General features: G+C 53.7%; 1 protein-coding gene across 3 annotated transcripts in view; it reads right to left on the bottom strand.

Moving 5' to 3' along the window:
• Positions 1-15,258, bottom strand: part of LOC143646729 (mitogen-activated protein kinase kinase kinase 9-like) — a 96,805-nt gene that overhangs the window by 22,698 nt on the left and 58,849 nt on the right. Inside the window, exons 7-8 of one of the 3 annotated variants that reach the window (XM_077116000.1) lie at positions 15,168-15,254; positions 1,358-1,608 (exon numbers count right to left, since the gene is read on the bottom strand). The gene's annotated coding sequence lies outside the window, so the exon portion shown is untranslated. Of the gene's footprint in view, positions 1-1,357; positions 4,873-15,167; positions 15,255-15,258 lie in introns of those variants that run through there. The other 2 variants (XM_077115999.1, XM_077115998.1) reach the window with 2 other exon arrangements.

Below are 15,258 nucleotides of genomic sequence, written 5' to 3' on the forward strand. Positions count from 1 at the left end.
GAGCCCAAAGATATAGAACCATCAACAGTTTACTAACAGAGACAGACTTGGGGCTCGGGATGCATGTTTCCCGTAGGGCTCCCTGAAGTGGCGTGGCAATTGCTCCAAACAGCAGAGGGTTGTCCCCACTGGCTCTCATAAGTTGAAAGCCAAAGAATCTTTAAATGAAGAAACACAAGTAGTGCCTGGCCTTGGCGTCAGAAGAGCCCCAGAGCCACCACCGTCCTCGGTTGGCGAGACTACACGGAGCCCGAAGTCAACCACGAAGGCAGGAGGGCACCGACCTCTTCACTGGTGCCGAGCGCCACAAGCAGCCGTGCCCAGGACCCGGGCCTAGTGGCTGCTGCTCCGGGGTGCCACGTGGCTGGGACGGCTGCCTGAGCTCCCACTCACAATTCAGAAGCATCTATTTTAAGTCATCCACATGCTAGAAAATGCAGAGGTGGCACCTCTGATGTGACAGCAGTGGCCATGGCTTGGCCTGGATGTTCCCGGGACTCGAGTAGCCAGAGCCCGTGGCCCAGCCCTGGAGGGAAGGCAGTCATACAAGCCCCATGCCCAGACCCAGGAGGGTCCCAGTACCCACAGCTCACAGGCAGAGCTGTCACCTCTGTAGCCGTGGCAGACATGCCACAAACTAAACAACCGAGTTTAAACATGCAGAATTTCTTTCTCAGACTGATAAAGAGGAATATGCGCCATTAAATGGAAAGTGGTTGATTCTTAAGTAAACTTGGTACATTCGACTGACACACCGAAGGGGCAAGTGAAGTGGGCCAAAGCGTGAGCAGGGCATCCTGTGGTGCGGTGCCAGTCCCAGCTGTGGCATGAGCCTCATTGCCATGTGCAAACCTAACCCCGGGGATGCAGGACTGTGGGGTGGCCCTGCAGGCGCATTCACCAATTTTTCATCCCTGTCCCTCTAAATGTGACCCTGCTCTGAGCTTCCATCCCCTGACAACTTCAGGCTGGAGAACAAGCAGGCCACCAACAGCGTGGAATTGCAGACAAAGGCCGAGGGGACTGTTCTAGTTTGCTAGCTGCTGGAATGCAATATACCGGAAATGGAATGGCTTTTAACAAGGGGAATTTAATGAGTTGCAAGCTTACAGTTCTAAGACCGAGGAAATGTCCAATTAAAACAAGTCTATAGAAATGTCCAGTCAAAAGCATCCATCCAAGGAAAGATACCTTGGTTCTAGAAGGGCAATGAAGTTCAGGGTTTCTCTCTCAAGTGGAAAGGCACATGATGAACACAGTCAGGACTTCTCTCTCATCTGGAAGGGCACGTGGTTAACACGGCATCATCTGCTAGCTTTCTCTCCTGGCTTCCTGTTTCATGAAGCTCCCCGGTTCTAGAAGGGCAATGAAGTTCAGGGTTTCTCTCTCAAGTGGAAAGGCACATGATGAACACAGTCAGGACTTCTCTCTCATCTGGAAGGGCACGTGGTTAACACGGCGTCATCTGCTAGCTTTCTCTCCTGGCTTTCTGGTTCATGAAGCTCCCCGGGAGGCATTTTCCTTCTTCATCTCCAAAGGTCGCTGGTTGGTGGACTCTCTGCTTCGTAGTGTTGCTCTCTCTGAATCTCTCATTCTTCAAAATATTTCCTGTTTGATAGGACTCCAATAAACCAATCAAGACCCACCCAAATGGGTGGAGACATGTTGTCCCCTAATTCAGTTTATCAACCATCCTTGACTAAATCACATCATCCAAGGAGATGATCTGATCACAGTTTCAAATATACATATTGAACAGAGACCATTCTACCCTTATGAAATGGGATTTTGACCAAAACATGACTTTTCTGGGGAGCATACTTCCTTTAAACCAGCACAGGGACAGGCAGAGGGCAGTGCGGACCGGGCCTGGCCACGCTGCACAGGGGCCAACAGCCGATGTGCACGGGACCCGATTCCTGAAGTCAAAGGAAAATCCTCTAAAAGAAATGACCCTGAAAATCTCTGTCCACAGTGGTTCAGAATGAAAGCACCTGGAGGCGGCAGGCCCGTCAGGGATGAATCTCAGCAGAGGATCTGCATGGCACCGGTAAGTCCCAGCGCCCTCTTGTCAACACACCCCCACGTGCAGCTCGAACCCAAGTCAGAAGCTGAGGACCTCACAGCTGCTTACAAAATAGCTCTGTCCATCGGCCTGAGTCCAGTGTGGCTGCTGGCTTTGCTCACTTATAGAAGCCTGTGCACCTAAACGCAAGGTCTCCTGAAAAGCAGGGGTAAAATGAGAGCAAATCGATGCCCTGGAAACTGCCTGGAAGCCTGCACAGGGCACAGGGGGCACTCACTGTAAACGTGCTGGACTGAAGGGAGACCCACCCAGGGGCTCCCCAGAGGGCAAGAGGCACGGTCTTTTGATAGCCGAGCCACCAGGATGAAGGCTGTCCAAGGTCACCAGTGCTAGCACACAGGACAGGCCCCTGTACCCTGCCCATGCGCCCAGCTTCCAGGCCGTTCCCAGCTGTTGTTTTCACTTCTGAAAGCTGCCCCGCCTCTCTGCACAAATGACCTGCAGCACAGGACTCAAGGGGTTGTCTCCCTGCAACCACAGCCCTGGGCCTCACACCCCTCTTCTCCTAGCCTGGTTGGCATTCACCCTGCTCTGCTCAGGCCTGTGCAGGCTGGCTTCTCCTTAAGCACACACACTCTCACTGTCGCTCACTCTTGAAACTGGGGCTGCTTATGGAGCTAACAGGCCTTAGTTTAATCACATGAGCTACTGGGTGAAAGCGAGCACCCAAGAACCCAGCTACTGATGCTCATTCTGGGTGCAGTGCCTCTGGGAGTGGATGCAGAGCCCTGGCCCTGTGCTGGGACAGGAACCACATGGAGGGGGAGGACACTGTGTCGGCCCAACAAGGAGTGCGTGGACGTCACATCCACCCAACGGGGACTGTGCAGAGGTGGACCACACTGCATCCCTGACTTAGACTTGAAATCCTAAGGTTTCCTGGCTCTGCCCTCCTCCCCAGGACACTGTCACAATAGCAAAGAAACCTGACATTCACTCAGTAAATACTGTGATGTGAGCTTCAGAAAATGCAAGATGGCTTTCCTGAAACACTGACCACAGACCCACTAGGTAGAAACTGACCTCTGCTGATCTTAGTATACTATAATTTTTGGTTAAATTCTAGCTATTAAAGTGTTTAAAATGAAAGAGGCCTACAAATGAAAGCTCCACATAACGTTTCTCACACAGCAATGATTAAAGAAATGATTGGAAAGGATTTTGAAAAGATGCTTTACAAAGAAAGGCCTGAGTCCTTTACATGAGTTTTCCTTAACACAAGGTATTAGGAAATCATTACCTTTCCAATTAAATTTTTTCAAATGATTCTAGAAAATAGAACTGACTCTAGAGAACAAACATGATCTTGTGTCCTGCAAATACTTCTCCAGTAATGTTGGCCATTGATATAAATCTGCGTTCCATATAGTATACTATCAAATCAACATAATGATCTTGCTGTAGAAGTATTAGCTGAAACGGGTGTCACTGTCCTGGATTTGTTCTGTTGTGCTGGACTCACCGGTTGTGCTGCCCAGAATTGCCTCCAGGAACTGAGGAGCATGCCCCAGGACCACCGAAGCCCACTGATCCATCAGAGAACTCAGCGGTGGGCGGTGATGCTGCCACCGTGGAGCACAAAGAACCCCAACAGCAAACTTTGTCCCATGGACTTCCAGCACTCAGACCTGATCTGAGTTTTGGGAGCACAGGCCCTGAGTGGACATCGTTCCTGTAACTACTGTCCACACCCACGCAGAGACTGGAGGTGTCAATGGCAGGATCCTACCTCGGTGGTTCTGAAACAGTTGCCCAGTGGTGGGTCTGCAGGACAGCGTTCGGTGGACAGTGCCCCAATGGACCCTCCATCAGCCCCAGTGCAGGGATGGGCACCCAATAGTCATGCTCTCCATGAGATATGAGTGACAATGGTGGTACCCTGGCACCATGATCCGTGAGCTGTCACAAGTGTGGGATGAGACCTGGACACCTGAGGAGATGGCTGCAGAGACCCTGGAGCCAAGAACAACCAGTGCAGTCCAGCCCTCCCATTCACAATGCTGTTTTGGATGGGAGCAGCATGGTGGTGTGGAATGGCCATGGTCACTGCGCTCCCGTGGACTGGCCTTCAGCATCCTTCCCCATCACGCACAAATGCACAGGCAGACACCGCATCGGACAAGTTTGCTCTAAGGCCCCAGGGTGCCCGCAGCTGGAGCAAGTGGGGGGCTCGGGAGAAAAGGGTGTGGCACCGATCAGAAGGCCAGGGTAGAGTATAGTTTTCACAGGTGAGCTCGGGTCACGCCCCAGCAATGTGAGTCCTCACAGCTCTGCGAAGCTGAGGTCACGCTGGCACCCAGCTGGTGAAATGAAGGTCCGCCACGGCTGGTAGTTTCCAGACCCCATGGCCAGTACACCCTCCGTAGCACCAATTCAAGGGAAGGTGCCTCATTGGGGCCGGGGGCAAGGGGAGAGGCCCCAGGGGACTTCCCAAAGGGACACAGTGAGCCTGGCCCCAGCTGCACATGCACGCACCAAAGCAGAGCCAGATCCAAGACCTTTGGTCAAACAGGATCGTTTCAAAGAAGCAAAACCTACCACGATGATTTCTGTGGGTTTCAGGGTAGAGAGGATGGACAGACATAGGAAAAGAGGGTCATGAGCACACACTAATCAAAAAACCAAGAGATGGGACAGGGAACTTTCTGGGTTTCCACTGGAAATCACCTCAGGCTTACAGGAGGGAGCCAGGAATGAGCTGTCCTCAGTCTAGCCATCCACCTGCTGCTCCTCTCGTGGACTCGGACCTGCTTTCCCTCAGGGCCCTTCCTGGCACGCCTCAGGCCCTGGAGGAGGGAAAGGTATTGGTGGCTGCCCAGAAGGGTCCCAACTCTGGGTCTGAAACAGCCTGCATCAGCACGAGTGGGCTAAAGGGACAAAGGCCAGCTGTAACCAAGACTGAGAAGTAAGGATGCACAGTCCGTGGAAAGCACCCTTATGAGGGGCTGGTTATGTCAGTGCCAAGGTAGCCTGCCACTCCTTGTTTCATACTGTCAACTGTTCATCCAGAAAACAACAGGCAATAAAGGTCCTTCCATCTCTCACCGAGCCTGCTTTGTACTCCAGCCCCCGAAAGATGGACGAGGGGATAACAGAGAGGCAAGGGCATGGAGGCACCAAGCAGCTGGGGCACCTGAAGACAGCCTGGCCTGTCACATCAGGGAGGACTCGATGGAGTCTTATAAAAGACAGCCCTGGCTCTTCCTCGGACCGTGGCGTCCCAGCATCTCCCTGCATCCTGCACCATCCGGGCCTCTCCTTCGGCCTGGGCGCTCTCAGAGACCATCGCCAGGATATCGCCCAGGGCCCCCTGGCCAGCGTGCCCAGCCCCGGGCTGGCGGGAGGAACAGACCCTCCCAGCATGTGCGGCTTCCAAGGCGCAGCCCCAGGTTCTGACAACTCAGTGCGGCCAAATGCCGGCACCCCCAGGATGGCTGCTCAGCACCGTCCCAGGATCCGCTCCACACCCACCATCCACAGGCTTAGGCAATCCTAAGGCACAAAGGGAGCAATTGAAAATCAAGGATGAACTGCTAAAAGATACAGAAAAAGGCATTAAGATTAGTGAACATCAAGCAGATGCTCAATTAGGAGTGGATCAAAACCTCCAGTTCCTGGAACAGAGTCCCGAGACAGATGAGGGAAAAAACCCAGAAACTTTTGGTTTTCTGTTTTGATAAAATGGAATTATTTTTACACAAAGCCAGCAGTTGAAAACACTGGCTAATGTCTATACAGTGGGATAGAACTACCTGGAAGAAACGTCCCTTAAATCTACAACTCAAAATTGTCATTATAATTAAATACTATAATTTATTTGTGGTCAGTGCCATAGACCTACCAAGAAATAAACCTATTAGAGCAGTGTGTTAATAAAACTGCTAATTAAAAAATAAAAGAGAAACTAATAACTCTGTTGTTTTCTAACCCAAGATTCTTAAAAACCAAGCAAACAAACTAGGAATACTGTGCGGCAAACACGTCCCAAGGACCAGTCCTCCACCCAGCACCCCTGACCTAGGAGCCCAGATGGGGGAGGTGGTCCTGCCCACAGCAGAGGGTGCCCCGGCCCCCCAGGGGAAGGTGGCCCCCCCCCAGCAGGCCCCAATTTAAAATGAGACTCTCAGGAGCTGGGCAATCTCCCTCCATCCCTGCTGCCCGTCCTTTCCCCTGGGGCATCTCTACCCCACCCGAATTCCTGCTGACACCCTCCCTCGGGGCACCACCTCCTGCCCTCACCACCCCCACCCCGGCTGCCCCATCCCCCAGGGCACCACCCTCTCCTGTCTCTGCTGACCTCCTATCCCAGGATGCACCCCTCCCTGCCCCATCCCTGCTGCCCATTTCTCACTAAGACCCAGCCCTGACTTATGGGGTCTGACTCCCGACAGGCCTGGCCTACGCTTAGTATGTACCCATCAACAATTGGCAACTGGTTTTTAAAGGCAGCCACCAACTCCCCAAATCACATCCATCACAGGCACTGTCAGGCAGGACCTGACAGCAGGTGTGTGGAGGCTGGGCCTGGGGGAGATGGCGAGTCTGGCTCAGCTGTCACTCCCTGTCACCCAAACCCAGCAGAGCACACCAGCTGCCAGTTGCCAGCACTCAAAGCATTAAGCACACTCACTAGAGTGCAGCAGCAGGCAGTGCCCAGAGCCCATGTGGTTACCCATCCACGGGTGTTGTGTCCTCAGGCAGAGCAGGAGCATTGTGTTTAATTTCTGTATTTTAATTACAGCCCACATGGTGCCAAATCAGACCCACGTGCTGCCATCACAGCCCTGCACTGAAGGAGGCATGCCTTCCTTCCGAGTGCACCTGCAGTGTGAGATGCATGGATTCTGTAGGGAAGTGCCTCCTGGTGGGTATGGGGCACTCGTCACTGGCCACTACCACAAACCCAAGGCTTCCCGGGGTCCCGCAGTCTCCAGGGTGGTTCTGGTCTGTGACGCTCAAGACCCTGCAGGTGCCTGGGCACTGACAGAGTACATGGGGCACGGGACACGGGGTGCCGTAAAGACCCGAACCTCGGAGCCCCGTCAGACACGGCACCCAAGACCGCGACTTCTGGAGCACACCATGGACCCCCCCCATTCCCCTATGAGGACAGCAGGGCCAGTGTCCCCACAGCAAGGTGGCAGGAAAGATCTGCTGAACAAACGATGAATAAAGATCAAAACTTAGGAACAGTAAGTTTTGATGATGTAACCAGACCTGGAGTAGTGAAGTCCTCTGCAGGCCTCCTTGGAAAGAGAGATGCCCCTGGTTCTTGTACGCCAAGCAGGCACAAACAACCTGTGAGCACTGATCCGCTCTACATGTCAAGATTTTTCTAAAGACACTCTAGTTCTGAACAATTCTTAACCACACAAAAAAAAGAGACTGAAATACAATGTACAAACAGAAGGAACTCACAAGTGTTCGTTTACTGCTCTTAATCTAACTAAGGGGACAAAGACAGCCTGGGAGGACTGACCCCACAGCGGCTGCCAGGAGAGCCGCTCTAGAGGGTGTAGCCCATGCCTGCCCGCAGGGCGGAGGCAGTTGTAGGGACAGAACTCAGGCTGAAATGCCATCGGAGACCCTGGAAGGCCTACCCCAGGGTATGAGTAGACAGGTGTGGGTGGGGCCTGGGAATCCACAGGCCCAGTAAGCTCTCAAGTGCTGCTGGTCTGGGCAGCCACCAGCCCTGAGTACCCATCCCCAAGAAACTGCTCCCAAGGACCCACCCCGAAGACCCATCCCGATAGTCCCACCCCAAGTACCCACCCCCTGAGGACCCGCCTCTGAGTAACTGCCCCTAAGGACCCAACCCCCCGAGGACCTTCCCCTTAGTATCCACCCACAAGCTTCCTTGGCCCTTTTATGACCCTCCCCCCATCCTAAACCCTCCCCCAAAACCACCGATCTGCTTTACATTCCTAGACAGCAGTCTGCCTTTTCGAGACTGTGACACAGAGTCCAAAGGACACAACCTTTTTTGCCTGGCTCCTTCCATGCAGAGCATCACGCTGACATCCATTCACACCCAAGCAGTATGGGTGCTCTTTCCTGTGTATTGCTGAGCATATCCCATTGCACAGATGCACCACAGCGTTTATTCATTCGCTGCTGAGTATGATCTGAGTAGTTTGCCATGTTTAGCGATTACGAATGAAGCCAAACCATGAACATATGAACAGTTTTGTGTGCATGGGCCTCCATGTCTCTTAGGGAAATACCTGGGAGTGGAATGGCTGGGTCATGGGTGAGGCATATTTTAATGTTCCAAGAGGCTGCTGGATGCTTCTCCAGGTAGGGTTCCATTGTCCATTTCCACCTGCAGCCTGTGAGAGTACCAGTTCCCTTACATTTTTGCCCACACTTGGCATAATCAGTCTTTTTTATTTTAGCAAATGTTGGAAACTCAGTGGTGTTTACAGGGAAACTGTGGCCCTGACTGCATTTCCTACATGACAAGTGAGGCCGAGCATGTGGCACACACGGTTCGCCCCACTGAATCCTGGGTGAGGGGTCTGTTGTAGGTAGATTCAGGTGTGAACTTGGAAAGGTGACGATGCCTAGTTATACTGCTGTGGACGTGAGCCGATGGCATGTGAACCTCATCTGTTCCTGATTACACCTGTAGGAGGCATGCCTGCTGCAATCCATGCTTGATTTAATTGGCTGGTGCTTAAATGAGAGAGCTCAACATAGTACAGCCCACGCACCTCAGCATATCTCATCTCAGCACTTGCAGTTCAGCCCAGGCCTTCAGAGATGCAGAAAGGAAATACCCGAGGAAAGTCGTTGGAACCCAGAGGCCTGGAGAGAAGGCCAGCAGAGAGTGCCCTGTGTCTTCGCATGTAAGAAAGAACCTCCGTTGAAAGTTAGTTGCCTTTCCTCTGAACAACTAACAAAATAAATCCCCTTTTATTAAAAGCCAATCCATCTCTACTGTGTTGCATTTGGCAGCTGGCAAACTACAAAAGGGTCCATTCAGACTCTGAACTATCTTTCTTTAACTCGGTGTTTGTCTTACTGGGTTCTGGCAGTTCGTTACTTATACAGTGTTTAGGTACAAGTCTTTTCTTCAACATGTTTGCAAATTTTTCTTCCCAGACTGTGACTGCTTACTTATCTTTATAAATAAATGTCTTTTGAAGAGGAAATGGGCTCCATTTTGATGAACTCTAACTGAATTTGATCTTGAATTTTACACTAATTGGTGCTTCAAGTGTAACATTTAAGGAATCTTTGTCAAGCCCATGTTTTTAGGATGTAATGATGTAATGAGATGTCCTGTTTTCTTGAAGTTTTTCAGTTTTAGCTTACATTTAGGCCTATGATCAACCTGAGTTCATTTTTTTAACATGTTTTGCTGTCAGGGCTGGCCGAGGTTCTGTTTCTGCCTATGGCCATGGAGCTGCTACAGCACCATTTGTTGAGAACTTTGTCCCCTCCCCAGTGAACCTGCTCTGGTGACTTTCTCAAAAGTCCGTCTGTTTACAGGTTTGCTCCCGGCTCTCGGTGCTATTTTCTGGCCGCTCACGTGGCCTGCACTGGCCTGGCACTGTCTCACTCAGCTTAGCTCTGTGGCACATCGTAGTTGGGTAATGGAGGCCTCCAGTTTTGTACTTCCACAAAGTTGTTCGGGCTATTCTAGGTTGTTTATATATCCCCATAAATTTCAGAACCAGTTTCTCAGTTTTCACAAATTTTCACGAGGAACCCAGTCAGACTTTGAATGGTTTTACCTTGAATCTATAGATCCACATGGGGAGAGGCCATCCAAGGTATGGACATGGCAGTGTGGGAGCTCACAGCCAGGAGCGTGCCAATCCCCATTCCCCCACTCGGTACCCTACCCATCCCCTTGGGCAGCCCACCCACTGCCAGTCCGTGGCAGACAGCTGGAGAGCTCTCTTACTGCAGCTCACACCTCTGCTTGAGGACTTGTGTAGGGGTGTGTGCCGGTTTGAAAGGGCTTAAGTAAGTCCTCTAGAAAAGCCATGGTTTAATCCTAATCAATCTTGTGGGAGCAACCATTTCTTCTAATCCTTCTTCAGTACTATCATTGGGAAATTTGATTACGTTATGTCCACAGATATGTGACTCACTCAGTTCTGGGTTTTAAATTTCACTAGACGGAGACGCATCTTCACCCATTCTATGTGGGGTCTTGATTAGTCGACTGGAATCCTATAAAGAGGAGACATTTTGGAGAGAGTTCCTTTTGAGAATGAGGAGGGAGCTGAAGAACCACAAACAGAAGGATGAGAGAACCACAGAGTCCACCAGCTGGCAACTTTGGTGGTGAAGAAGGAAAACATCTCTTGGGAAGCTTCAATAAGCAAGAGGCCTGGAGAGAAAACCAGCAGATGCTGCCATGTTGGCCATGTGCCTTTCCAGCTGAGGGAGAAACCCTGAATGTAACTGGCTGTGTTAGTTAGGTCCAGGTGTCAACTTGGCCAGGTGAAGATGCCTAGCTTTGTTGCAGTGGACATGAGCCAATGGCATGTGAAGCTCATCTGTTGCTGATCACATCTGCAGTCAGCAAAGAGGCCTGTCTGCTGCAATGAATGATATTTCATTTAATTGGCTGGAAGCTTAAATGAGAGCACTCAACCCAAGCAGTTCAGCATACCTCATCTCAGCACTCACAGCTCAGTGCAGGCCTTTGGAGATGTAGAAAGGACTCACCCCAGGGAAAGCTGTAGGAACCCAGAGGCCTGGAAAGAAGGCCACCAGAGATAGCCCCCAACCCACCCTCTCCCCATGGCTACCCACGTAAGAAAAGAACCTCAGCTGAAAGTTAGCTGCCTTTCCTCTGAAGAACTATACCCTGAGGTCCTTCCCTGTCCCAGCACCTACACCCTAGACTCCTTCCCTCTGTCCTGGAACCTGCATCCTGAGTTCCTTCCCTCGGTCTGCAGTACCTACACTCTCCAAGTGCAGGCTGCTTGGACCTGCATGGTGCACCAGGGGCTCAACCCCAAACTCAGGGTGCCTTAGAAATGAAAAGTATCTCAAGACAAACAAGACTGGCATCCCATCATGCTGCTACAGGGTCCTGAACAACCACAAGCACCCACAACTCAGGTCCGCCAGGCTGCCCAGGAGGTTCTGGCACAGAGGCAGATTTACAGGGCCCACAGCTCCTTCCCAGCTGTCTGCAGGGAGTGGGACCCATTCACTGAGCACAATGCCCCAGAAGGGTGGAGGAGCTACAAGAGCTACTCCAGATTCTTCACCCAGCAGCCTCCCTGACCAGAGGATACCATGGCAGAGGCCACGCGGAGCTGGGGGGTGTCCATGCACTTCCAGTGAGGAAGTGTCCCAGGGACGGTTCAAGTTCGGCCCTGGGGTAGGAACATGTAGGTTATTCCAAGAACTGCACAGCAGCCAGCAGTGTGGCTGGGACCCAGGACCAAGGTGGGACCAGAGATGCTCTGGGGAAGGGGGCCCAGGCTGGGAGGACCCTGAAGATATTACGCTGGGGGCATTTTCTCAGGGAAATGAGAGCTACAAAAGACTCTGAGCTGGGGAGCAGAGGGCACGTTGGAGCTCACTGCTGCCAGGTGGGGGACAAGAGGGCCAACGGGCAGGGGTCCAAAGGCTGTGTGCAGTGCCATCTCGGTGACCCAACCTCCCAGACCACATGGGTGCCGGGGCCTCTGCTCCAACTGCCCCTAAGCCTCAGCTGATCCCTGAAGCTCCACCTCGGACACAGACCCCACTGACCACCACTCCTCACCTTCACCATCGTCCACCCTGTGGGCCAGCAGTGAAGCCCACTGGATGCACTGGTTGAAAGCAAGTGAAGTGACACACATCTCTCTCCAGTGCTCCTTGTAACAGACAAGAACTGGATAGACTCCTTGGGCTGCACAGGCCTAGGATCAGCAAACACAGGCCGCCTGGAGGGGAGGACAGGCAGCAGCAGCAGCTAACATTTAGGTGCGGTCCACACGCCAGTACTGTCTACATGCAGTGCTGTCCACGCCCGGTGCTGTCCTGAGTAGCCACCACTGTCCACACCCCACACTGTCCTGAGCACCCAACACTGTCCTGAGCACCCAGCACTGTCCACACCCCATGGTGTCCTGAGCACCCAGCACTGTATACACCCCGTGCTGTACTGAGCACCCAATGTTGCCCAAACACCACACTGAGCACCCAGCACTGCCCTAGCACGTGGTCCTGTCTATACCCGGGCTGTCCATACCTGATGCTGTCCACACACCATAGTGTCTTGAGAACCCAGCACTGTGGTGAGAATCCAGCACTGTACACACCGTGCACTGTCCTCAGCACCCAATGCTGTCCACACACTACGCTGTCCTGAGCACCCAGCATTGTCCACACCGTGCACTGTCCTGAGCACCCAATGTTGTCCACACACCATGCTGTCCTGAGCACCCAGCACTGTCCACACCCCGTGTTGTCCTCAGCAACCAATGCTGTCCACACATCACACTGTCCTGAGCACCCAGCACTGTCTGCACACCATGCTGTCCTGAGCACCCAATGCTGTCCACACAGCACACTCTCCTGAGCACTCAGCATTGTTCTAGCACTTGGCCCTGTCCACACCTGGTGCTGTCCACACCCGGCACTGTCCCGGGCAGGCCCACCACATGCACAGCCTCACCTAAGTCCACCCAAGCTGTGGCTGACAAAGCACAGTCACAGCGCTGAGCTCAGGGTCTCATCTCGAGGCCTGGCTGCCCTCCACGATCTGATGAGAAGCCTCACAAGGGAAGGTCCCAGTGAGTACCCGGAGGCTGAACCGGGCCCAAGACCCAGCCCAGAGAGGACGGCGGCCCCGGGAGGCCCCTCAGCTTCGCAGACCCAGCCACGCAGGGAGCACTGCTTCGCCCCACCTCCCCACCCCTTGGGCCCCTTCCCTCCTTGACACCCCCCAAAAGATCTTCCTTTCTCCCAAACTGGGCCTCCCAGGCTCATCTTCCCAAGGCTGAGCTGGCCATCCAGCATGGAGCCGTGTAGCGGAAAGCACCCTCCACGCCAGTTCATGAGCAATGCCCCATTCCCCGCCACAGGGTGGCTGCAGGTGCTCTCAGGGGCCAGGGCTGATGGGCCTGCTCCTCGCCACCGTTTGGGGATGGGGGCCACGGGGGATACCACATGGTCTCAACTAGGCCTTGGTGCACTGTCCGGATGGCTGCAGAAATCCCCTGACCCCCGCAGTGCCAGGCTTCCCAGGGACATGCAGGCGGCAGGTACCTGGCAAGCTCGCAGGCCAGGGAGGTGAGTGGGGGCCCTGGGCAGGTACCCACAAGGCAACAAGACTCGCCCCATCACTTACGGTGTGATGACTGGGACTCGGGGCCAGAGCACAGCTTTGGTGCAACCTCCTGGCAAAGTGGGGGCCAAAACCGTGCAGGGCCTGGCCTTGGGGGCTCAGGTGAAGGCCCCCACCCCACCTGCTGCCTCTGAAGAGTCAACTTCATTCTGGGAACAGGTCAGGACACTGACCCCATTCATATGTGTGAAGGCATTTACATACATGACAAATACATTTCAATTTTCTCTCTCAATTAACAGCCTATTCTTTGAATCAGACTCAGCTAAAAAACATTGCTCCACCACCATTAGTCTTATAAAAATTCAATTTCCCTCCTCTGACAGGCAGAGGCCAGTGGGCTGGGGTGGGAAGGGTGACCACCAGGGCCAGTGGGGCCCAGCCCTCCCGGACGCCTTGGAGTGCAGGATCCACTTCACCACGTCCAGCACGAGGCAGACAGCGCCAGGCTGGCAGGTGAGGGCTGCATGGCAGAGCAGGGAGCAGGTGGGCTGCCCTGGCACCGTCACCCCAGCAAGGAGCAGGCGGAGGGGCGGACTCTCAAATGAGCTCCAAAGAGGTGGAGCACTTCTGGGCACTGCCCCTGCCAATGCAGCCCGACCCCGGTGCACTGGACGCACTCTGCCCAAGGCCAGGGCGCTGTGGTTGTGCCTCAGCACTGGGAGGGGTAAGGCCAGACGAGGGGGTGAGGCCGAGTGAGGCTGGGATTGGGGGCCAGGAAGGGTGAGGACAGTTCCTTGCATGGCCAGCACAGATGTCCCAATTTAACAACACTGAAAACCCTGGCCCACTCCCAACTGCTCCAGCACCCAAGGCAGCACCTCTGTCCCTGTGCACCCTCCAAAAAGCAGGGTTTTCCCCACCCTGGCCTTGGCACTCATGTCCATCACTGTATCCAGTCCCAGGTGGGGCCATGCTCCTGCCAGTGTCAAGTCCTCTGCTGGGCTCAAGGTTGAGCAAACAACACAGACCAGGCCTCGTGAGAAAGAAAGATCCCACACGGGTGCTGCATACACTGCAAGGGTGGGGAGGCAGGGAGGAGAGGTGAGGAAATGGTCCATTGTGAGGGAAGCTGGGGCTTCCCTACAGGTGGGGTATTAAGACGATCATGCTCCCACCCAGCAACCAGCTTCCAAACCCCTGCTCAAGCGGCTTCTGCTCAGAAGTACCTCCACCTATCCTGAGCAGAAGGTCTGGCCTGTCCGTAGCTGGCCCCCACCAGACTCTGCCAATCGCAAGTGGCCACACACGGCCTTGCAGAAGGTGCCACACTCAAGTCCCAGAGTCACCTGCGTGCACCACTGTGTCCCTGTGGGCTTTCCACCTTTCACCCCACATGGTAGGCTCTGCCTTAAACAGCAGGCTCCACCCCATATGACAGGCTCCACCCTCACAGCAGGCTCCACACACACAGCAGGCTTCACCAACACAGCAGGCTCCTCCCACTGTAGGCTCCACCCCATATGACAGGTTCCACGCTCAAAGCAGGCTCCACCCCATATGACAGGCTCTACCCTCACAGTAGGCTCCACCCTCACAGCAGACTCCATCACATATGACAGGCTCCTTCCACACAGCAGGCTCCTCCCACTGCAGGCTCTACCCCACCATTTAAGGGCTGTAGAGATGCAGCTGGGTCTTCACCTAAAGCGCCATCGCATTCTGCGAGGGACAGAGAGCTTTCAGACCAAGGCAATGGACTTCACCAGGGAAAGCACACAGTTCCAGCCCCCCGCGACCTCACCCTGAGGCCCCATGCCAACGAGGGCTTACCATGAAGTGCTCCTGGGACTCCTAGTCTCATGCAGGTAGACACAAACCCTGATGAACTCCGTCATCACGTCACTGGACAAGAGTTCTCTGG

This window comes from Tamandua tetradactyla, chromosome 9 (genome assembly GCF_023851605.1).
Source record: "Tamandua tetradactyla isolate mTamTet1 chromosome 9, mTamTet1.pri, whole genome shotgun sequence".
Classification (NCBI taxonomy): Eukaryota; Metazoa; Chordata; class Mammalia; order Pilosa; family Myrmecophagidae; genus Tamandua; species Tamandua tetradactyla.